At 44.3% G+C, this 24162-nt stretch overlaps 1 pseudogene; it reads left to right on the forward strand.

The window, feature by feature from the left end:
* The first annotated feature begins 11489 nt into the window (after positions 1 to 11489).
* LOC142433160 (developmental pluripotency-associated protein 4 pseudogene) overlaps positions 11490 to 24162 on the forward strand; it is a 41330-nt pseudogene continuing 28657 nt past the window's right edge.

Here is a 24162-nt window from a genome sequence, read left to right on the forward strand (position 1 = left end):
AGGGCCGCTGATCAAGGAAAAGAGAAGAATTGGCTCATCTCCGCATTAGCAAGTTGGTCATTTAACGAGTTGCTTTCCCTGATCAGTTTAGCAGTTTCTGGTAAGAAACATTGAGCCTATAGTTGTTATTTTTTTGTTTTTGTTTTTCAGCACCACTTGGCTTTGTTTAGTTTTGTTTCTTGTTTTCCCTTTCCGGTTCCATCTATCTTCACCCTCAAAAGGCACGTCTTCAAAGTTAGAATGTGTATTGAGGGCTTTCAAGAGGCAAGACGCACATTTTCTTGCACATTCATTATTATGAATCAAACTGGAGCAGGCCGGGACTAATAAAGCAAGAAAAACCATCCCAAACTTAGAAACATAAGCAATCTTTGTAATGTCATTTTGGAACATTGTTTGCCAAGCCCACCCAAGATTATGTAATCGTCCATGGGAACATACCTACTTTGGACTCATGAAGTGATGTGTCAATTACTTTATTTTGTGTAATAGCAATGCAAATCGTTGTGGTCCAGGAGAAATGACAGCCCCAAACAATGAGCCCTGGTGGTGTAGGGGGTTACACATTGGGCTACTAACCAAAGGTCACCTCTTCAAATCCACCAGCCTCTCCTTTCTACTCCCATAAAGAGTTACAGGCTTGGAAACCCCAGGGGTTCTCGGGGCAGTTCTTCCCTGTCTTGTCGAGTGGCTGTGAGCGGAGACAGAATGGGCTCTAGGGCAGTGAGTATGGTTTGGCTCTGCAGGACATTCATCAGTTTTGTATGTAACTTATCCATCTCATTGAACTTTGTTCTTTTCCTATTTTCCCGATGCCTCTAAATATTGGATTCAAACTTCAAATTTCAATATTAGGTTCTATTAGCTTAGGGACAGGGGGTGGTCCCTCCCATGCATGCAAAGGCCCCCACAGAGGAGGTTGGGAAGAAATCAGGCAACCGTCAGACACCTATGAGGACCCCAAATTGAGCATGCTCATACTCAAGCCCCCAAGCCAGGTGGGAGGTACACCTGGGCAGTCCAAACTAGTCCCGGGGTCATGACATTGCTTTGGTGGGCTTAATTCAGCCAATGAGGCCAACCAATACCTCCACCCATGCCTTCCTCCAGCCAGGGGGTGGGCCAGAATAAAGGCAGGGAGCACACCCTGGATGCTCTCTTGTCCACTTGCTCCCTTGCCCTGCTCCTGGTCAGTGGCAGGTTGGAGGATGGGTGTGCACACGTGCTGCCGGGTGTGCCCCCTCAGGGCCCGCTCCAGGCCTACTTGGGGCCCACATGAGCTGGGGCTTCTAAACTCTTTCCGTTTTGCCCCTGCATTCTCTTGCCCTTGTCTCCCTTGACCACTTGGTCACCGAGATTCCCCTCCACCACCACCACCCTGTTCTGCACCTGTGGGTGCCATTCCCCATGTGATTCTTCGTGCCCACTTGTGAACCCCTTTGAGATTGTAAAACCTGAAACATATCTTGTGCTTCATAAAAAGCCACCTGGGGCACACAACGTGCTTCAACATGAATTCTTTCCTCGTGCAAAGCAAAGAACAGAGGTCTGACCCAGTTTGTGGGACTGCCTATGATTTACAGCGAAGGCCGAAATCTGGTTTTGAGTCTGCACATAGATTCAGCCTTCATTAAATTCTGATCATTAGCCCAGCCGTATGAATGGCTTTGCCCTCAAGCAGAATGTGTTTGGAAACAGAGCGTTCACCCTGCTAGCCAGCTGAGGGAGGGGCAGCCTAGCCCGGACAGGCTAGAGGGGGTGGGGTGGGGGTGGAGGGGGTGTGCCCTTGATGGAATATGGGGTACTAGGACCCGCATGATCACGAGTCTTGCCATGGCTGCCTTGGTCAGAGGACCCTGAACCAATCTTGTAAACTTTTCTATCTGGAATAGGGTGCATATCACAGTCATGGTTCCTGCCACCCCCCACCCCCCACCCCCAACCTCTTCCATGGTTCCCTCTGCCACTGTGATGTATCGGTTTGCCACCAATCAAACTTGTGGAACAGTTTCCCAAAGAATACTCCCTGCTCTATTTAAGTGGTCGCACCTCTGTGGATCCTTGGACACTGTTAAGGCCCCCTGCTGGTGCTTTCCCTCATCTGGCTGAGGCGTCTTTGTCCTACTTTAAGACATACTGTGTCTCCGTAAATTATATTTGAGCCGGGGCCTCTTTTCTTTCCTATAACAACACAGTTACTGCAATACTTTTTGAAACATTTTGATCTCTCATCAATATACTGCCTACCATATATGGCTTGCATCGTGTTCTGAGCTCTTTGAAAAATCCACTTTGAAAGGAGCCCCAAAAGGGCAGCATCTGAGCCAAGGCAAGTAGACACGGTTGACAGAGAGCGTCCTGATTTATCAGTGAAGCTATTCTAATCTTTTGGCCATTTCCTCCTGACAGTTATATTTTTGTGTCTCTCCCCCTACATGCCGCCTGCAAAAAAAAACAAAACAAAAAACCATACTATTAATTTCCCTCCAGGAACCATAGCTCCAGAAAAGCTCTTCGACAGCCTTAATTAAAACAGGCACCTGAAAATGTAAATAACATTTGTGGCTGCTAACCTGCAGGGTGATACGCTGGTGAAAGCACATGGATATTCGAACATAGAACAAAGGATAGCAGTCAGAGCGCGAGGCCACATGGCAGAGAACAGACCTGGCCACCATTTCCCAGAGCTCACACCAGGAAAGGAAACAGGCAATAAAGCCATCGGGTTCAAGTCTAAATGTCAGCCACAAAGTCACATTAGAGCAACAGTTAATTCAGAACACCACCAGTAAGAACGCAGACACCAGTGATTTCTAATCTTAAGCCATTGCAGCAGTGAACGATAGCAGTGCTTGCTTATGAAATTGCTTAGCAGTCAAATATTTGAACAGCTGGGGCCTGGGGATACTTTTGATGTTGGGTATTTTCACAAAGAAGTTGTCTTTATTTTCTCCACTCAAGGAAGGGGAAAGAGCTTTTCGTGGTGGTGTTTCAGAGGCAGGCATTCATTCTTACTAGGTCAGTTGGCCTGATAGTTTCTTGGGTAGCTTAGCAGACAAAATCCCTTCTCCTTGCTGATGTGTTTGAATCATCTCGTGTGTGGATTGAAGTGGCTTTTCCTAATGGAACCGGCAGTTCTTTGCGGGGAGGAGATGTTCTAAGGCATGCTTTTCTCTTCCTGGTAGCGCTGGTAATTCAGGCTGCTGTTCCCATTGCGCTCTGCTTTTTGGTGAATTTTTAGGTTTATCCCGTTTTAAAGTATTGTGTCCAACATCAGGCAAACTTGAGGAAGCTTCAAAAATTGGGAAAACAGAATGGAAAGATCTCGTGGGATTTTCCCATCAACCTTTAGAAGTCCCCTCATAGCTAGTGGTAGACATAATCGGATAGTGTTGATCTACACTGTAGATTCTGTAGCCTTCAGATCTCCAGCCTTGTGGGGGGTTGTTTCATCTTGGGTTTTTTTTCGGTTCCAAGTATGCAGGTGACCAAGTGATCATTACATAGATTAAATGAAAGGCTTATGTTTTAGAAAGCCTCCTTAAATAAAAAACCAAAAAAAAAAAAAACCAACCCCCACACAAAAAAACAAAACAAACCCCAGAGTGGTCATTATGTTAGGTAGCTAGATTTATGGACGGGGGTTGTCCCTGCCATGCTTGCAAAGGCCCCCTAGAGGAGGTTGGAAGGAAATCAGACAACCATTAGACGCCTATAAAGACCCCAAACTGAACATGCTCATACTAAAGTCCCTCAGCGTGGGCAGGAGGTACACCTGGGCGGTCCAAACTAGGTCTAGGCTCATGACTTCACCCAGGTGGGCTCAATTCAGTCAATGGGGTCAACCAATACCTTTAACCACACGTTCCCCCAGCCTGAGGCTGGTAATAGCCTGACTGTGGGAAGGTCTCTCTCTTCTACCCTGCTGCTGGTCAGAGGGTGAGGGAGCACATGCGCAGCCCAGGCACGCTCCCTCACGGCCCACAGCCTCTCTCGCCCCTTCTCTTGCCCTGTGCTCTGGCCCCCTTGCTCTCTGGCCCCCTGCTCCGCATGTGGGGGCGCTCATTTCCACGAGGCTGTACGTGCCCAGTTGTGAACCCCTTCGGGACTGTAGAAGCTGAAACTTGACCTGAGCTTCATAAAAGCCCACTTGGATTACAAAATGGGCGCCGGCGTGAATTCTTCATCGTGTGAAGCCGAGAACCGAGGTATGACCCACTCCAGAAAGCCTGCAATTTCATATTTTAAGATTGTGTTCTGAATTTATTCGCTAGAAATGCAAAGGGTTGATGCATTGTCCAGACCTAGTGCCGTTAGAGTTGGCCGATGAATTCTCTTAAACCGAACAAGAACCGAACGGTGAAGGATCCATCTGTTCCAGAATGGAACTGAGTCCTCAAACAGGCTGAGGGGTTTCCGCTACACAATGAACCTCTGAACAACAGAGATTGAACTGCAGGGGCCCATTTCATCGTGCATTTTGTTTCCTGTTGCTATGGTGGCCAGTTCGAATGGTGCTAATAACCACCAGTAAAATGTTCTGGGACATTGAGACGTTGGTCATCTCCGTGTGAGCAATGCGACTCTTCGGTAACTGCTAGTTCCTCAATCTTCCGTCCCCTAACTGCCCAGAGGAACTGCTCACACGGAGAATTTTCATTTCCCAGGGCATTTTAAATAAACATTTGCATTACTGGAGCTCATCCTCATACCAGAACCTCGAATCCAAGCCCACGGTCATGCTGACTCATAGTGAGCCTGTCCTGTATAGGGTTTCCAAGACTCCAAACCTTGATGGGATCAGACACCTTCATCCTTCTCCCCCAGAGCAGCTGGTGGCTTTGAACTGCTGAACTTGTGGTTAGAGGCCCAGCCTCTGCAGGGCTCCTTCACCACCGGAGCAACAGGAAAAAAACCAGCCCACACATAAGTGGACCTGTCCAGTTCAAACACTGTTATTCAGGGGTAAACCATAAATGACATGTGGGATTTTGACTGTGCTAGAGGTTGTTGTCCCCATCCCTGAGTTGTTCAAGGGCTAACTATAGTTCTGTCTGGCAAAACAATACCCTCTTCTACCTACGCATACCCCAAAGGCTTCTGATTGGGATTTGCTCTTCTCCTGGGACTCCCAGCATTCGCCGAGACACACTGCTTCATACATCGCTGTTCTCTTCTTTCACTGACTCCCCCTCCTCCCACATATCTTTGCTATATTTCAATGAAAAATTGGCATAGACCGTTAATGAACTCCGCTGCTCCCCAAAAGGTTGGAGGTTTGGGTCCAGTCAGAGGTGCCTCAGAAGAAAGGCCTGGTGATCGTCTGAAAAATCAGCCCTTGAAAACCCTATGGAGTACGGTTCGGTTCTAACACCCTTGGTGTCACCCTGCGTCCGAGTTGGGTTAGAGTTGTGATGAAAGGTATATTGTTTTCCTTACATGGCCTTCATGCTGACTACCTCCTAAGAGATTGTTGGAGGAAATGCTCCCTTTTTGAAATGGTTGCTTCCTTTCGGTGGTATTAGCTTAGACTTTTCCTCGGTATTTTTTTTTTTCCAGAAAGGAGCTAGACCATGTAAAAGCCTCGGGATCTGCATTACCTCTTCTTGCTTTCAGGGACTGTTGACACCCAAATACCACTTGCTCTATTCCAGGGAGACTTTCCTTTGCTGCTCCTAATTGGATTTGTAAATGGTGTGTTCACTGCAGAGCCCGGGCTTGTCTATTTCCCCTTCCGTCGTGCTGTTAGTTTCGAAGATTAATGGTGCCTCATAAATCGCTGTTCTGTTCATTTGTCTGCAATTCCTGAAAGCCATTACCCGATCAAGCAGGTAATAAAAGTGAGTGGCACAAAATCAGCAGCAAGTGGAGAGACGCATTAGAATAGCTCATTTTGTCGCATTTGTCTTGATTGTCCTTGTTCTGATCTCTTCGAGTTCCCAGGCACCCATGCCCTGGCCCCTGCATGGAGCTGCTGTAGGCTGTGGTGGTCCCCAAGCTCCTTGTTAGCATCAGTTTGTGCCTCTGACCAACTTTCCCTTCCAGACCTTTTAGGTGAGACCTGGCTTCCTCTTACCTGGAAATGAAGCCTAAAAGCAATCTCTGCTTCTCTTGTGGGTTAGATAATTTGTTGCAATGACCACACAGAACTGATCGCACCTAATCACAGTTATGATATTTATTAGGGCCATGCCCATAGGCGGGCCTCTCTTTCTTAACCCTTGCCCCATTGGCCTGGCCTCTACCCCACTCAGTCACGTGTTATAAAGCTCTTTAGCTCCATAGGTAAGTGCTGGGACACACCCCACTCTGCCAGCAAGCCTCTTGCCCCAAGGCACTCAGCTTTCTCCCTCGCTGGCTCAGCTCCACTGTGACTGTTTGTGCTAGTCTCCTGGTTCTGCTTCCCACCACCTTGGATCATCCCCAGTGTTTGACTCTCTGTCTCCTGGGTCTAGCAAGTTCTCATTACAGGGATCCTGGGTCCCAAGAATGCCCCCCCCAGCCCCCAGTCCTGGCTCCTTTTTCTTGCAGGTAGTGAGGTCCCCTCCTCCTCAATTGCTCTGGAATTCACTCTCTTTTGAAGACTAAAGGATGGCAAAAATGGACCCAATCTCCTCATTCGGGCCCCTTTCTTGTAGGGTTTCACATAAAAGCAACCCATTACATCAAAGTCACACAAAGCCCTGCCTTTTTTACATACTACATGACTTAGTTGTGGTGGCCTCTTTTCTTTTGTACTGACACCCAAGACACTCCTTAATATGTCCCTAATGTTCCTCTAAGGCTTGACCATTTTTTTCCATCCACGTCCAAACTGTCAATGAAAACAATCTTAAAACTATTTAAGTCAAGCGCACCCCACCCCCCAATAATAATTTAGCACTTTGAGACGCTCGGTCTATATTTTTTCAATGAGTAAGAAACAGATCAGAAAGCACATTACTTTGGGAAGAGAGAATTATGAACATTATAGAACAGCAATGGGTCTAAAGTAAATTAGAATCAACAGCAGCACAATTAATTATGCCTGCAGTTTGCAGAGGAATCACAGGTAAGGGGAAAGAGTTGAGTGTCACTGAGAGATGTGGAAGGGTTCTTTCAGGGCCAGAGGACAGAGCTACATGGCCCTCTGAGAGCTAAGGCTATAGAGGTGCAATGGGATGAGGGAGAGCTATGTAAGGCCAGATGGTTGCATGGATGAGTATACAGAGGGGTCATAGGCTAGATTCTGGAGCTAAGGCTGCCAGATGATGATGGGAGATAAGTATGCAGAAACGTGGCGGGACCACATGATGGAGCTGGATGGGCTCCGTGGAATAAGCTGTCATCCTGTCAACTACAGAGGCAAAAGAGGTGAGCTTTTGGTGGCAACACTGGATGGAGGCAAGGCCCAACAGCCGTTCTGGAACAAGGGTGGAGTGCTTTGTAATTGCGACCTCCACCCTGCCTGGGCCCTGGTCCTTGGTACCTGCCTTTCTTCAAGAACATTCCTGGGCACGATCAGAGGCCAGAACCCAGGGAACTGGCTAATAGGTCATGTGACTTGCTTAAAAAAAAGAAGCAGAAATGATGGTTCACCTGCTTCAAAACTGGCTGGCTGGTCAAGGCAAAATGCTGGGCACTGATGAAAATGCCCACCCCAATCTCCCGTAGATGCTTTGCTTGGCAGGATCTTCTCTCTAGCAGAAAATGGGGAATCCTTAGCAGTTTTGGAGTACAAGCATTTTCTTTCCTCTTGAGATACCAAAACCAAGTGAGGGGGGGGCCCTTTCCACCTTAGTGTACTTACTAGAGACTTCTTGGGGAACACCAAGACTAGACGTTCGATAGTTATCAGTTCCCTATCTTCGTGCTCAGAACCAACATACCCATCCATGTCTGCCTTCATTTTCACATGCAAGGTTTGGGGGAGAGTGTTCTCAGGAGAAAGGCCTTGCCCTAAAGAAATGAATGCTACAGTCCCATTTGATGATGATTGTACAGAGAATGCACCAACGTCAGACGATTGTCTGCTTGGTTATACGCTCCTTGGGATTCTCTTGGGGAACTGGCAACATAAACACCAACAAAGAGCTAGCTCCTCCTCCCCCTGAAATGCTGAGCTAATTGGTCTGAAGGTTCCTGATTTTGTTTTGAATGCTTCTGAGGCCACTTCAATATGTAGCCAAGACGTAAAACCGCTGGATTAGATTTTTTTAATCCATTCAATTTATTATTATTATTATTACTTTACTCTCTGTGGTTTAGTGATTGGCACTGATTTTCTGCTTCCAGAGAGAAGAGGTAAAATTGAGGTCATTGGCACAGGGTTGAGAAAGAGGAAACAGAGCAGCTGAGAAATTCGAAGGTGTGTCTGAGGGTGAAAGCTTTTCTGATGAAAGCCTAAACCTCCCCTTGGCGCAGATTCTATCCACATGGCATCCTAAACCCTACCCCCAACTCTATTGCTGTCAAGTTCAATTCTGACTCAAGGCTAGGAGAGGAGAACCGTCCCCTTAGGGTTTCTGAGGGTAGAATTAAAAAAAAATTATTGGGGGCTTGTACAACTCATCACAATCCATGCATACATCCATTGTGTCAAGCACATTTGTACATTTGTTGCCCTCATGCTCAAAACATTTGCTTTCAACGTGAGCCCTTGGTATCAGCTCCTCATTTTTTCCCTCCCTCCCCAACCCCCTCTCCCTCATGAACCCTTGATAATTTATAAATTATTATTATTTTGTCATATCTTACACTGTATGACGTCTCCCTTCACCCACTTTTCTGATGTCCATCCCCCAGGGAGAAGGTTATATGCAGATTCTTGTAATTGGTTCCCCCTTTCCACCCCACCTTCCTTCCACCCTCCAGTATCGCCACTCTCACCATTGGTCCTAAAGGGATCATCCATCCTGGATTCCCTGTGTTTCCAGTTCCTATCTGTACCAGTGTACATCTCCTGGTCTAGTTGGATTTGTAAGGTAGAATTGGGATCATGATGGGAGTGGGGAAGAAGCAATTAAGAACTATAGGAAAGTTGTATGTTTCATTGCTGTTACACTGCACCCTGAGTGACTGGTCCCCTCCCCGTGAACCTTCTGTAAGGGAATGTCCAGTTGCCTACAGATGGGCTTTGAGTCATTACTTCACATTCCCCCTAATTCACAATAATATGATTTTTTGTTCTTTGATGCCTGATACCTGATTTTGTCAACACCTTGTGATCACACAGGCTGCTGAGGCTAGAATTTTTATAGAAGCAGACTGCTGCCTTCGTCTCCTGTGGAGCAGCTTGTAGGTTGGAACTGCCGACCCTCCATGGGTAACTAAGTGCTTAACCTTTGCATCACCAAGGTCCCTTCACACAGCTACAAGGGTGCTCCGCAAACGCCACAGTGAGTGACTGAAAGGGGCAGAGAAGGAGTTGCAGATCTCTCCTTTATCTAAGTCACGGGTCTCAGACCAAGTTGACTGACAGGGTTGGGGCTGTTCTTTAAACCTAGGTTGCTGAGCCCAGTCCACAGGTCTGTATTTAGTCGGTTTGAGGACACGTCAAGTATTTACATATCTGACAAGTTCCCAGGAGCCAGTGATGATGAGGCTTGTGGGCCTGGCTTTGTGAAGCACGGCTCTAAGGCAAGGGAAGATAGGACGACGAAGGTAAATGTATATTAGGGAGCACCACCCAGTTCTTTTTCTAGCACCTACTATGTGCCTGGCCCCATGTCCACCTTGGGGATACAGAGGAGGAGACAGCTCTTGACTTCCATAAATGACCATTTAGAGCTCGAATAGTATCAACCAAAAAAATTACATGTTGTTAGGTTCTGTGAATGGGGAGAGGTGAGGGTGTTGCCAGCTTCTGTTCAGAGATGCAGAAAACTGGAAAGATCAAAATCCCAGACAAAGGACAAGTTCATGAGTTTTTTTGAACACATGAGACAGCTGAGGTCCCAAAGCAACCAATGAATCCCAAACCAAGGGAGAGTCAGAAATTCTACTTTTTTCTCTGTGGAGTCTAGTCAAGAGGCTGTATATCAGAGTGCTCATTCGGCCAGTCATTCAAGTACCGTGTCTGCACTAGCCCTAGACTTGTTTTACACTACTCCCACCCTGTCTGGCATTCCCAGGTGACACAATGGGCTTCTCTCTCCTTCGCCTTGACCTTGGCCAGGCATACACAGTGATAACAACCCCAGTGGAAACAACTTGAGGTGAAATCAGCTGTATTTGCCATTTTTCCCAGCCATTTCACATCATTTGACTTATTATAATTTACTAATGATCTGGCAATGAACTGGCATCATTATTACTTTTTAAATCATTTGTGTGTGTGTGTGTGTGTCCGTATGCTTTATACTCTTCCACCACAAATTTGGGGTTCTCAATTAAAAAAAACTAATTTTATTGTGGACTTGTACAACTTTTTAAAAATCATTTTATTAGGGGCTCATACAACTCTTATCACAATCTATACATCCATCCATTGTGTCATGCACATGTGTACATTTTTTGCCCCCATTGTTTTCAAAACATTTTCTTTCTACTTGAGCCCTTGTTTACAGCTCCTCATATTTTGCCCTCCCTCATGAACTCTTGATCATTTATAAATTATTTTTTTCATGTCTTATACTGACCAATGTCTCCCTTCACCCACTTTTCTGTTGTCTGTCCCCCAGGGAGTGGGTTATATGTAGATCATTGTGATCGGTTCCCCCTTTCTCCCCCCACCTTCCCCTCCTGGCATCACTACTCTCATTATTGGTTCCAAGGGGTTAATCTGTCCTGGATTCCCTGTGTTTCCAGCTCTTATCTGTCCCTGTGTACATGCTCTGGTCTAGCCATATTTGTAAGGTCGAATTGGGGTCATGATAGTGGGGCAGTGGAAGCATTGAAAAACTAGAGGAAAGTTGTATGTGTCATCAACGCTATACTGAACCCTGACTGGCTTGGGCTGGCATTATCATTCTGCACAACAATGTCTGCAAAGTAGACATCATGCCCATTTTATAGCTATGGAACTTAAGGTCCACCAAAGCCAGAAGTCTTTCCCAGGTTCACAACACGGGTAGATTTCATCCCACATTTCCAAAGTCAATCGAGGTATCCCTGGGTAACACAGAGAAGCTCTCAACAATGAGCCAGGAGATTGGCAGTTGGAACACACCCAGAGTTACACTGGAAGACAGGCCTAGCTATTTTCTTCCAAAAGGGAGTCGGAATCAATTCATTATTTAAGCAGCTAATAACAACAAAGTAGATGGATCTGCATCCCAAATAGGAGTCCCTTCCCTTCACTGAGTTCTATATTTCTAGAGGAAGACAGAAATTGACAGTTATGGGTGTGGTATAAGTTGAGGGCATCTGAGCAAAGGTGTTCTTGAAATGAGCAATGACTTGCCATGACCCATGTTATACAATTACTGTCACCTCTTCAGGGAAGCACAGATGCTTATGGCATGCTGCAGGCAGCATGGGCAGAGGCAGCGACCAGAACATCTTCAAGAATGACTAACTACAGCTCAGTGAGCAACAGCCTGGAATGGATGCAGCAGGAGTTGAATAAGAAGAATTTGATCACTAGTCGAAGAACTGATGACGGGTATGTGTGGTCTATCTGGCCCCTTTTGGGAAGTCCCGGGGTATGGCAAACCGCTGCTAGCTGAAAGATTGAAGGTTTAAGTCTACCCAGAAGCACCCCATAAGAGAGGTCTGGTGATCTCTTTCTGAAAATAGTCATTCAAAAACCTACAGAGTACAATTCTACTAATTTGACGGATTTTGAAATTCTTTGGAAGGTTCGTTTTCCAAACATCCCACTCAAGTAGCCCACAGACAAAAATGAGGAGAGTCTTAGAAAAGTTTCCTCAGGCTGCTTGTCCCCGGGGTGTGAGGGGGGAATAGCTGGAGAGGAGCTCAAACTCCTGCTAGACTCTTCTGTCTGCCTCATTCGTAACAGATGACTCACTTGATGGAGGATATGGCACCAGAAAACACATCGTTGGGAGTTGTTAGTACACTGGTGAACCCCATAGCACATCAGAGATTAAATTTTAAAAAGAAAACCAATTCCTTTGAGTCAATTCCTACTCATAGTGACCCTATATGGCAGAGTAGAACGATGCCTGTGGGTTTCCGAAGCCGTAAATCTTAACAGGAGCAGAGATCCTCATCTCCTTCCTATGGAGTGGACGGTGGTTTTGAACTGCTGACTTTACATTTAGCTGCCCAGAGTCAAATCCACAATGCCACCAGGGCTCCTAGAGAAGAGATTGTTGTTTTAGATGCCATACAGTTTGTTCCATGTAATCGTGACCCTATGTACAGCGCAACAAACCACTGGGCAAGATTCTGCGAAATCCTTAAATTGTTGTGTTTGAGCCCATTGTGGCCACTGTGCCAATCCATCTTCCTCTTTTTCACTGCCCTTCTACTTTATGAAGTATGCTGGCCTTTTCTAGGGACTGGTCTCTGCTGACAACATGGCCAAAGTACTTGCGATGAAGTCACACCATTCTTATCCCTAAGGAACTTTCTGGCTATACTTTTGCTACAACAAATGTGTTTGTTCTTTTAGCAGCCCATGGTACTCTCAATATTCTTCACCAGCACCATATATAAAAGCATAGATTCTTCTTCTGTCTTCCCTATTCACAGTCCAACTTTTACATGGCTATGGGGTGTGGCAGTTACATAATCTGTTAACTTGAACAAAGGGGTAGAGTCTAGCTGGGCAATCAGGTAGCAGCTTGATGACCTCATTTGGAGGCTTGATGGAGATAAATAACTCACTGGAGGCAAGACTCACTCTCCCTGCCTTTGAGACATTCAGAGAGCTGGAGGAGACATGTGGATACCTGCATCAGCGTTGAGAGGCTTCCACTGCCACTGGATCCACAAGATTTTTTACTCACTGACCTGTGATCTTCCTGCATTTGGTATAATTGCATGTGCTGTGTGAGTCTAAAGAGGATTTTATGGAATAAATCAGACTTATGGACTTGATCTGGACTGGGCTGGGATGTTTTCATAATATGTGATTGCTCTTTTATATAAAACTCTTTCTTATACATATATGAGTATCTTTGAATTTGTTTCTTTAGTTAACCCAGACTAACACATGAGGCAATTGAAAAACCAGGGATTGGGTCATGTGCACCTTAGTTCTTAAAGTAACATCTGTGCTTTTCCATACTTTTAAAGAAGTCTTATACAAGAGACTTTCCCAATGCAATGCATTCTTTGATCTCTTGACTACTGCTGCTACCATGAGCATTTGATTTTGGATCCAAGCAAGATGAAATCTTTGACAACTTCAATCTCTATGTTTGTTTGCTTGCTTGCTTGCTTGCCTGCTTGCTTATCTTGATGTTGTCTCTTGGTCCAGTTGGGCAAATTTTGGTTTTCTTTACACTGAGTTAGCATCTATACTGAGGGCTAAAGTTCTTGATCTTCATTAATTAAAACAAGTTCATGAGAGTCAAACAGGACCTTGAGTCTATCCTACCTGAATTTAGAGACCATCTCAAGAACAGGTTTGCAACATTGAACACCAATGACAAAAGTGATGAGCTGTGGGAAGCTGTGGGAAGATATCAAGACTATTATTCATGAAGAAAGCTAAAGGTCATAAAAAGAGACAGGAAAGATCAACGTGGATGTCAGAAGAAGCTCTGAAACGTGCTCTTACTCATAGAGTAGCTAAGGCAAAGGAAAGAAATGATGAAATCAAAGAGCTGAGCAGAAAATTTCAAAGGGCAACTGAAGAAGACAAAGTAAAATATTGTAATGAAACGTGCAAAGACCTGGAGTTAGAACCCAAAGAGGAAGTGCATGCTCTGAATATATATTTTTTAATGTAGTTTCTTTTACCTCTTTTCAAAATAATCATTTTTAGTGGGACTCGTACAATTCTTATCACAATCCATACATCCATTGTGTCAAACACATTTGTACATTTGTTGCCATCCTCATTCTCAAAATATTTCCTTTCTAAATGAGCCCTTGGTATCAGCTCCTCATTTTTCCCCTCCCTCCTTGCTCCCCCCTTCCCCGCAAACCCTTGATAATTTATGAATTATTATTTTGTGGTCTGAATATTTTAAAGTGTAAAAACTCAAGAAAATATTCACAGTCAGCATTGCAATATTGTAAGATTCTATGGGCAACATATTGAACAATGCTGGAAGCATCAATCGAAAATGGAAAAAAAGCACAGAGTCACTGTACCCCCAAACAATTAGTTGACATTCACCCACTTCAAGAGGTATCACATGATCAAGAACCAACGGTACTGAAGAAAGAAGTCTAAGCTGCACTGAAACCACTAGCAAAAACAAGGCTCTAAGAATTGATGAAATACCCATTGAAATGTTTCAACATGCTGTTGAAGCCCTGCAAACACTCACTACTCGTCTTTGCCAAGGAATTTGGTAGACGGTTACCTGGCCAACTCACTGGGGGAGATCCATATTTATATCCCTTCCAAAGAAAGATAACCCAACAGACTGCTCCAATTATAGAACAATAGCATTGCTATGACATGAAAATAAAATTTTGCTGAAGATCATCCAATAACAGTTGCAGCAACATAATTGACAGAGCCGCCAGAGGTTCAGGCCAGATTCAGAAGATAACATGAAACAGGGAGCAGGTATCATTGCTGATGTCAGAACTTTCTAGGCTGATAATTACTTATGTTCTGTTGACTATGCCAAGGCATTTGACTGTGTGGATCCTAAGAAACTGTGGATGGACTTGAGAAGAGTGAAAATTTTGGAACACTTTGTTGCGCTCATGCAGAGCCCGTACATGGATCAAGAGGCAGTTGTGGGAACAGAACAAAGGAAAACTGCATGGTTTATAATCAGGAAAGGTGTGGGGCAGAGTTATATCCTCTTCCCATAGATAGTCACTCTGTATGCTGAGCAAATGATTAGAGAAGCTGGACTAGATGAAGAAAAATGCAGCATCAGGATTAAAGGAAATCTTATTAACACGCCCGATATGCAGATAACAGCCTTGTTTGCTGAAAGTGAGGAAGACTTGAAGCACTTGCTAATGAAAATCAAGGATTGCAAATTTGCAGACAAGGGCTAGAAACAGCAAAACAACCCTGTAGGCCAGCGGTTCTCAACTTGTGGCTCACAGACCCTTTGGGGGCCGAACGACCCTTTCGCATGGGTCGTCTGATTCATCACAGTAGCAAAATGACAGTGATGAAGTGGCAACGAAAATCGTCTTATGGTTGGGGAGTCACCACCACATGAGGAACTGTATGAAAGTGTCGCGGCATCAGGAAGGTGGAGAACCACTGCTCTAGGCCTAGAACAGGCCACCCCTCTAGCCTCAGGGACACAGAGTTTAACTCAGGCTTAATAAGAATAGCAGAGCCTCACTCCATCACGATGCCAATCAATGTCCAGTAAGAGTGACCCATGGACACTGCGGGGAGAGCTGCTGGAGACAGAAGTTGGAGGAGAGTGCACAGGAAACACCTAAGAACCAGGGATGCAAACCCTTCCGGGAAACCAGACTCCAATCTTAATTCAAGGTATTGCTAGAGCTGGGGTCCGCAAGGAACAAGCGGGATTTCACCTCCTGCTGCCACCTCCCTGAGGGCACTGGGCGATATCTGGAGATATTTTTGATTGTCACAGCTAGCGCAGTCCTCCTGGCATCTAGTGAGTACTGCCAAACAGCTTACCATCCACTGGACAGCCCTCAACACTAAATCATCTGGCCTCAGATGTCAATAGTGCAGAGAAACCCTTCACTGGAGTAATTTGGCGCTGGCGTTGCAGTTAGAGTAGCCATAGCAACAACAAACCTCAAATCCAGTTCAGCCGCCATCTAGATTAACATGAACCCTGACTTGAATTGAAGGAATGGCTTACAGAAAAGTTATCGACAATAGTGCCTCCCTCCTGCCCTACAGTACAGGTCTGGCTTTCAACTGAGAATTGCACAGCATACAAAAGAACCAGGAAAACAACAAAATCTTTTCCTCAAAGACAGTCACCACCAGAATCAGATTCAGAGATGACACAGATGTTGAAACTATCTGGCCAGGAATTGAAAATTACTAAGATTAGTATGGGTCAGGCGTGAATGGACACCATACAAAATAAGATGGGAACTTTCTTCTGTGAGACGGCAAGGGGAAAGCAAGCTCAAAGACTGGAAAGAAACACACAGAAAGCATGCCCTCGCTGCAATCACCAGTAGACTCTACCCAGACGAAGAAAGAATCAACAAAGCTGAAGCATAAAGGATGGTGGTGGTGGTGGAAAGAGTGAAAAAGCCTATGAAAGCATCCACAGATTGTAGGGGGTAAAAAAAAAATAAGTTCTACATATGCATACTCAGGAGCCCAGAGGAGAGGGGAGAGAAAAAGAAGCAGAGATAATATCTGAAACCTATGGCAGGAAGATTTATACAATGGCTTCAGTCAGTACAGTAAGCTCCTTTCTTTGCAGTACTCTAAAGAGATCTCGTGCGGCACATTTACCTAATTCATTAAGCAGATTGAAGCCTGGATGCTTTGGAATTGTGGTGCTGGAGAAAAATATCTGCAAGTACCATGGACTGCTACAAGGACAAACCCATCTGTCTTGCAAGAAGTGCAGCCGGAGCGCTCCTTAGAAGTAAAGGTGGCAAGACTTCATTTTACATGTTTCACACGTGTTGTCAGGAGAGACCAGTCCCTGAAGAATGACATCATACTTGGTAGAGTGGAGGGGAGTGACAAAAAGGAAGGCCCTGGACGAGATGGATTGACACTGTGGCATGGGAGCAATGGTGAGGCTGGTGCAGGGCCTCGCAGGGTTTTTTTCTGTTGTGCATGGGGTCGCTATGGGTCAGAGCCACTCGATGGCACCTGACAAGAACAACAACATGGCAGGAAGGGCTGGTAATACGTTTGTCTGGAATGAGGGCTCAGGCATTAGGGCAGGTTTCCTGAGGAATGATCTACTGAAATCTGCTTAGGAGTCAAACAGTTAAAGTATACATAGGCGTGTGTACTTAAGTGTGCGTGTGTATAGGCGTATGTTTGCGTTCTTAGGAGAAAGAAGAGCATGTGTTCAGGCTTGGAGGAAAATAGAATGTGGTTCATTGGAAAAAACAAAAAATTTAAATATGGCTGAAGCATGAATTGTGAAATAGGAGCATGTTCATAAACAAGGCTAGGAACCACCTCCCCCACCTTCCCCCCACAACGGGTTACAACCGGGGCTGGCAAATTTCTTCAATCAAGGGCCAGATAGTAAATATTTCAGACTGTGTGGGCCAGACATCCTCTGTCGCACTACTCAGCTCTGCCGCTGTAATCGTATATCAGTGAGACAATACATAAACAAAGTAGTTTGGCTCTGTGTTGCAATAAAACTTTATTTACAGAAAAAAGTGATGGACCAGATTTGGTCTGTGTTCTATATTTTACAGACCTCTGTGTTGGAAGATAAAAAAGATTGTTCAGCCTGCAGAGTCCTGGAGACAGATGGATTATAGGCCCTATATCATATCCTACCCCCCCCCCACCCGCATGTTATACTAGTAAATATTAAATATACACAAAATTGAAACTAGTACATTGAACCACCCTGTGTTCTTTACCCAGCTTAACCACCGTAAATGTGACAAATTTTATTTTGTGAAGATTCCCACCCATTTCTCCCCTCTCCTCAATATCTGGATGTATATATTACATGCCACTTGTAAATATTATCAGGACCTAAACAAGGTCCACATATTGTAATGAGTAGTTGTTTCCTCTAAGTCTCTTCTCTTTTTTGTCTGAATAAATAAAGTTTTATTGGAACACAGTTATGCCAATTCATTTGTAGACAGCCCTATGGATGCTTTCTAGATACCATAGAGCTAAGCAGTTATAGCAGAAACCATATAGCTTACAAAGCCTACAATATTTACTATATGATCCTTTGCAGAAGATTGCTGACTCCTGACTTAGGCACCAATTGGGCCAATTATTATTATTTTCTAAGTCTCTTCTTCTCTACCAATTGGCTCTCTAAATCATTTATTGCTGAAGTAAACCAACGATGTATTTGTTAGGTTTGTCTTTTAAATGAACTTTATTAAAGCCTCATGAGTTTTGAGTCAGTTTGACATCCATTTTGAAAGGAGACCGCCAGCTATAACACCTTGTTTCCCCAAGTGACCACCAAAGGGAAATAAGAGTGAGGAGAGAATCTGAAAGAGAAACACTCAAACGGTCCACTGTCTCTGACTCCTCTAAGCCAGGAATGAACGTGGATGCATTTGAACTATTGACGGAAGCTCAAGCGCAACTCTGAGCTTTCGTGTTTGGGGTACAAAAGGGTCTGCTGTAGGAAATGCAGTCAACAGCTGCAATACCAATTGTTCCAGATATTACTCGTACCAACAGGATGTTTGGCGTTCCAGAATTAGGGCAACCAGGTGGATCAACAAGGTTCCATTTTTAAAAAGAAATATGTATTGATGTCTACAACTGGTGGGCATGTCCCTTGGTAGCTCTGGGACATAACTTAGAGTTGTGTCTCTCCTGTCAGAATGCCTATTGCACGATAAACTCACTCTAAGGGTTTAGAAAGTAAAAGAAGTAAGGGCAGTGTCTTAATAATAGCTCGTCATAAGGAAACTCACGTAACTTCTTTTCTGTCTAAATGTTATAGCCCTGTACGTCCAAGATGAAACTGGAATGGTATTGCAAGCTCCGAGAATAAACACTGTGCTTGCTGAACTTCCGGAATTCTTTCATGTAAATCCTATGGCTGTGTGTCACTTTTATTTCCTAGGGACTTTTGAATAGCATTTAGAATTTAATGGAAACAAAGATCCTCTTCAAAGAAAATGCTGATAACGAAGATTTGCTTCCTCTTAATGAAAGGTCAACAGGCACCATGGTGACTTAGACAAGTGAAGGGTAATTCTTTATGTATTTGTGTTCCTTGTCCTTTGTATCTTGTTCTTCATAGCTTTTATGATCCCTGGGCCTCTCTGTGGCCCACAGTGACAGGGGTGAGACCCACGCCAATTTCTCCTCTCCGTATCTGTGTAGATGGTTTTTACTCCCTTTGAAAAGAAGTGCCCCCCAGCATCTTCCCTAGCCATCACAGCTTTGGCTATGTACCAGCAACTCAGAGAGCCATGCAAGTTTTGAATTAAGCAATGTTCTTTGTTTGGTTGTCAATATAAAATGTAATTGCTAGAATTACCAGTAATTAATCCGATGGCCGGCATTTCCTAACATTCTTTTTTGTTGGTTATGTCTTGGGGGGTTTGTTGTGGTTTTGTTTTTAAATCTTACACTTTAGTCATCCTCCCCTCAATCGAATTTCATCATTCAAAGAGGAATCGGATCCATTTTCCAAATATCCGGAGTTATAAGTCTTTTTAATTCTCTCCAGAGACTAGACTGTTGTCTAGCTGTCACCCAGATTCTTCTCAGTCCCACCAGTATTGGCTTGACTCTGCCAGAGGAGTTCCACATCGAGGATTTTATGATTTTCTTGTGATTTTCATTCTCAGTTCCATATGATGGTCTCCACACCAAATTCTCAACATATGTATTCAGGGTTTTAATTTTTTTTTTCATTTTAGGCCTCTCTTGAAACTGTTCCACTTCTCCCCATCGGTAATCCACCCAGGTGCCCATTGGATGTCCCGTGCCGGCATGGATTGCTGCTGACCCATTATGTCCACTCTCCACTGAAGCCCACAACTGAGGCGTGGCCATTCCTCCGTTGTTTTGCAGGGTTGGCAGAGGTCAGAGTCGAAAGAGTCTGAAATGCAGGAGCCCCGATGGTGCTGTCAGATAAGCACTGGGCTGCGAACTTCAAGGTAAGGGTTAAACTCACCACTGCTCCTCAGGAGAAAACTGAGGCTATCTTTGCTATTAACTGGATGGCAGTGCTGTTTTTAAAAAGGAAGCCTGCAATGTTTCTCCGGCAAGTTTTCCTGATAGTTGTGTTGTCGTTTTGGTTGAAGGAAATCGTCTTGGCAAGTTGAGATCATCCAGCGCACACATGCTTTCACCAAAGTCATGCATGATATATGCTCCCTTTCACTCGCACATGGATTATGCAGTCTTGTGGATCACAACCCAACATGTAACCACTATATCACCAGGGCTTCAGTGTGCAAAGTCGTTTCCTAGATAACCAAGAGCCAAAAGCCTCCTGTCTGCTTAAGTGGAGAGCAAATGTTTTGAGAATGACGAGGGCAATGAATGTACAGATGTGCTTGACACAATGGATGGATGCATGGATTGTGATAAGGGTTGTATGAGCCCCAATAAAATGATTTTTAAAAAGCCTCCAATTACACACACACACACACACACACACACACACACACTGACAAATACATCACAGGAAAGGGCTTGTGCTAGTGAGATGTTAAGCCAAGGGTCGGTGTCCATTTGTTCATTTTGATTAGGCTTAAACCGAAAGCTGTTTATTGGCCGCTGGGTGCACAGGGATATGTCTTGGCTTTACTTTCGAAATAGATTCTTGGCACAGTTTCACTGTTAGGGACATAGGATCCAAGACCCCCAAACCCGTCCTTTAGGAGTACATGAAAGTTATGGCTCACAGATCATTATCTGTCATGATGTTTTGCAAACTTGCTTTAAGAGAAATACCATTGACATGGAGTGGAAGGACAGGAAGGAAGGGGAAGCTGTGAGCCTAGCCAGGAAGTTAGGAATAACAGCTGGTCTATTTTCCGGAGCAGGGGGAAATAAATTGGACAAGAGTTAGAAATACATGGGTGTAACATAACAGCAGGTCTGACTGGGGCGGGCTGGTGGTGAGTCCATATTGCTTGTGAGTTGAGGACAATTAAAATTAGTTCATGCAGAGTTCAGAAAGATGATGAATAAAGTTAATGTACTCCGCATGGGTTCCATCTCCGGAACATGGGCCTTTCCTGCTGCAGTTCGGGGAAGAGTGTGCCGGGGTTCAATTAGTTCTTTATCTTGTTTACTTTTCATTAAATGAACAGACCAAATCTCAGCGGCTTTTTATTTCCACCTTGCACGATGAAATGGAGGTGTGCTCGATGATGACTGATAACAGGTCCAAACCCAAAGGCCACAGGGTCTGAGTGACACACCCTCCTCAGATTCATCTCTCTGCAAAAGACTTGGTTAATGGCTTCTTTCTTCTTTTTTTCTCCTCCTCCAAACCCAACCACTGTGAATGACTTTGTCTATGGCTCTCCGTGGATGGCTCATTTATTAAACTCAGAATGAGAACAGTCATATTGGGCCTGCAGGTTTCTGTGTTTCTGTACCTTCATAAATGTGTATGCTGTTTTGTGTTTGTTGGCTTTTCCCTTGGGCCAGACTCTGTCCACACTACAATGTAGAGAATAGCATACTAAAAAATTAGCCTTTTGGCAATTTCTTTTCTATGACTCAGTGGATTAAATGCATCAAAATCAGTCCAACCATTTAACAAAACAACTGAGTTCAGAGTGTATATCAGATAACCATTATAGGCATTGGGCACATAGCAAATAAAGTGGATACAAGCTTCTGTCCTCGTGAAACTTACATTCTAGTGCTGATACTGAAAAATGGTGATAGGCAAGAGGAGGGTAGGAAATGCCAGTGGTGATGGTGATGGCGATGGTGCACTTTTGTAGAGGTTGGTCTGAGAAGATGATGTTTGAGCAAAGAACTGAAGGAAGAGAAGGAGGGAGTCAAGTAGATGTCTGGAGGAGAGCCCAGGGTGTATTAATTTAGCTGCTAAATTCGTAGTGATTTGTTACAGCAGCCAACAGAAACTAATACAGTAAGGCAACATGGACTTTGTCAACCCAATTCTCACCAAAATTACTTGTCTAACTTATCTAGTTCCACTGTGACAAATACTACAACGCTCATAAATTTGTTTTCTCATGCTGTAGCGGGCTAGAAATCTACATTCAGGGTACCAGCACTAGAAGAAAGCATTCTTTGCTGATTCTGCAGGAAGGTCCTTGTCTTTTCTGGACTCCTGTGCAATTTTCATATGGCTTGACTTCTTCTCCCATCTCTGCTAGCTGCCTTGGTTTTCATCTGTTTTTTATATCCCAAAGGAGATTGATTCCAGACATACTACACTAATCTGCCCTCATTAACATAACAAAGACAACCCCTTCCCAAGTACAAACCACATATTTGGGGTGTGTGTGTGGGTGATACAATTGAATCCATGAAAGGATATATCATGCAATCATTTAAATTATTTGTGTAAGTTCTCTATAACAAAATAGAAAGCATTTAGGATCTACATTTTAAAGCAATATATACACACATATCTATAGTGTAGTTACAATTATGTTTGAAGAATGAAGACACAAAAACCTTAGTTAAGTGGATATGAAATCAATCTGGAAGAAGATTCACAAAATATAAATGATGTATAATGTGAGTGGTGGAAGGATGGTGATTCATTTTTCTTTACTTCCAATGTTTATGAATTTTCCAAATTTCCTTTAATGGGCCAAGATGGAAAAAATTAATGGATTTATAAATAGGAAAATCCTACTTGTAGAGCTGCATCGAGAAATGTTGCTAAAGACAACCGCCAATCATTATAGCCATGGCAAATGGCAGTATTCTTTCCCATTTAGGAGAGCATATGGAGAAACCTTTATTGTTTTAGCAGCTAGTACTGAAATTCCTATGAAAGGAAGAGTTCACCTTAATTGAGAACTTGAAAAGAAGCTTTGTCAAGTCCACTGGAGAGAAGGCGTTTCCCAGGCCGAGTATTGAACTGTTACACAGATTTCATCTTAAAGAAGGCAGAAGGAGGAGCAAGGGGCTGAGACGACTTAGAGCTGGATTTTGAAGAATGCAGAGATATGGTGAGTGGGACTGGAGGAAGATATATGAAAGCAACCATGCCTACAGTATATTTTCAAAGAAACTTCAAAGTGTGCTGTAGATGTGCTGCTTCCCTGTTACCCTCAATGTTCAGAAAAAAATGTTACCTACAAATGATTGGATTTCCTGCATCAGGGATGATGCAGGGTTGACACTAGGAATCATTCAGGTTGACCCTGAGCTCACCCAGTGGATGAGGGGAGACAGCTATAATTGGAATCACATGTCCCTTGAACATGTGGTCGGCAGCAGTTGATGCATCTAACATGGGCTTTCAATTTTGCCTAATCAGTCCACTGGACTCAAGAATGTTCTGCTCTGCCCACAACTTCTCTTGCCTAGGGTAACTCCTGGCTATTAGGCAGCAATAACCTGGCCCATTTTTGAAATCACAACTATTCAAGGAACTATTTTAATACCCAGAGTTGCAGCCCTTACTTTACTGGGCTTTGGGCCAACTTATTGCGAAGCCACCACTAACCCGGTCCCCTGAGGACCTGTGGAAGGCTCCTTGCCACTGATGTTCCCTAGGGTTTAGCAGCTACCCACTCTCCAGTGTCTGAGAGGGTTCCAGAGCTGGGCGCCTGCAGACATTCAAAGCAGCCATGCTGTTTGGGCTGTCCTCAAAGCACAGAAGATGCTGTGTGGGGAGTTTGTTAGAGAATCCATCAGGAATTCTATATCCTCCAGGGTACTCTTGGGAGGCGAACAAACATCTCTCCCCGAGACACTCCAGAAACAGCTCCTAATTCCTGAGGTCTCATGATTGAAAACAAGTGATCTTCCCTAGATATCCTGGGGATCAAATCCAACTGTGGTCTCTTCAGAGTGGCAATGGCTTCTTAGGTTTTCTCCGTTCCTGTTCTAAAATCTCAATGATCCAGAACTTCCTTGGGCTCAGGTGATATCTCAGAGGTCTAGTGGCTGAAATGGGTGGCAAAACTTACTGCCAATAATATGGAGGAGTAGTGGGGTGTGTGTGTGTGTGTGTGTGTACATGCATAAGTGGTGAGCGACAGGACAGGTAGGGGTGGACACAGTTTGTTTTTTTTGGGGGGATCCAGTTTTTGTGGGGCATAAAGCTTATATGATTTTGAGGGCCCTCTTCACAAAGAAAGGAGAATACCAAATTACCAGTTCAAAATGAGGTACAAAAGCAAATACATACTTAGCAAGAAAAAAGACAACTATAAGGAACTTGACAAATTCCAAGCCATGAAAAAACAGCATATAAATTAACTCATTAAATTAATTCCCTGAGACACCTTTAAACTATCTTCCTTACATTTTTTAGCGTCATC

This window comes from Tenrec ecaudatus, chromosome X (assembly GCF_050624435.1).
Source record: "Tenrec ecaudatus isolate mTenEca1 chromosome X, mTenEca1.hap1, whole genome shotgun sequence".
Classification (NCBI taxonomy): domain Eukaryota; kingdom Metazoa; phylum Chordata; class Mammalia; order Afrosoricida; family Tenrecidae; genus Tenrec; species Tenrec ecaudatus.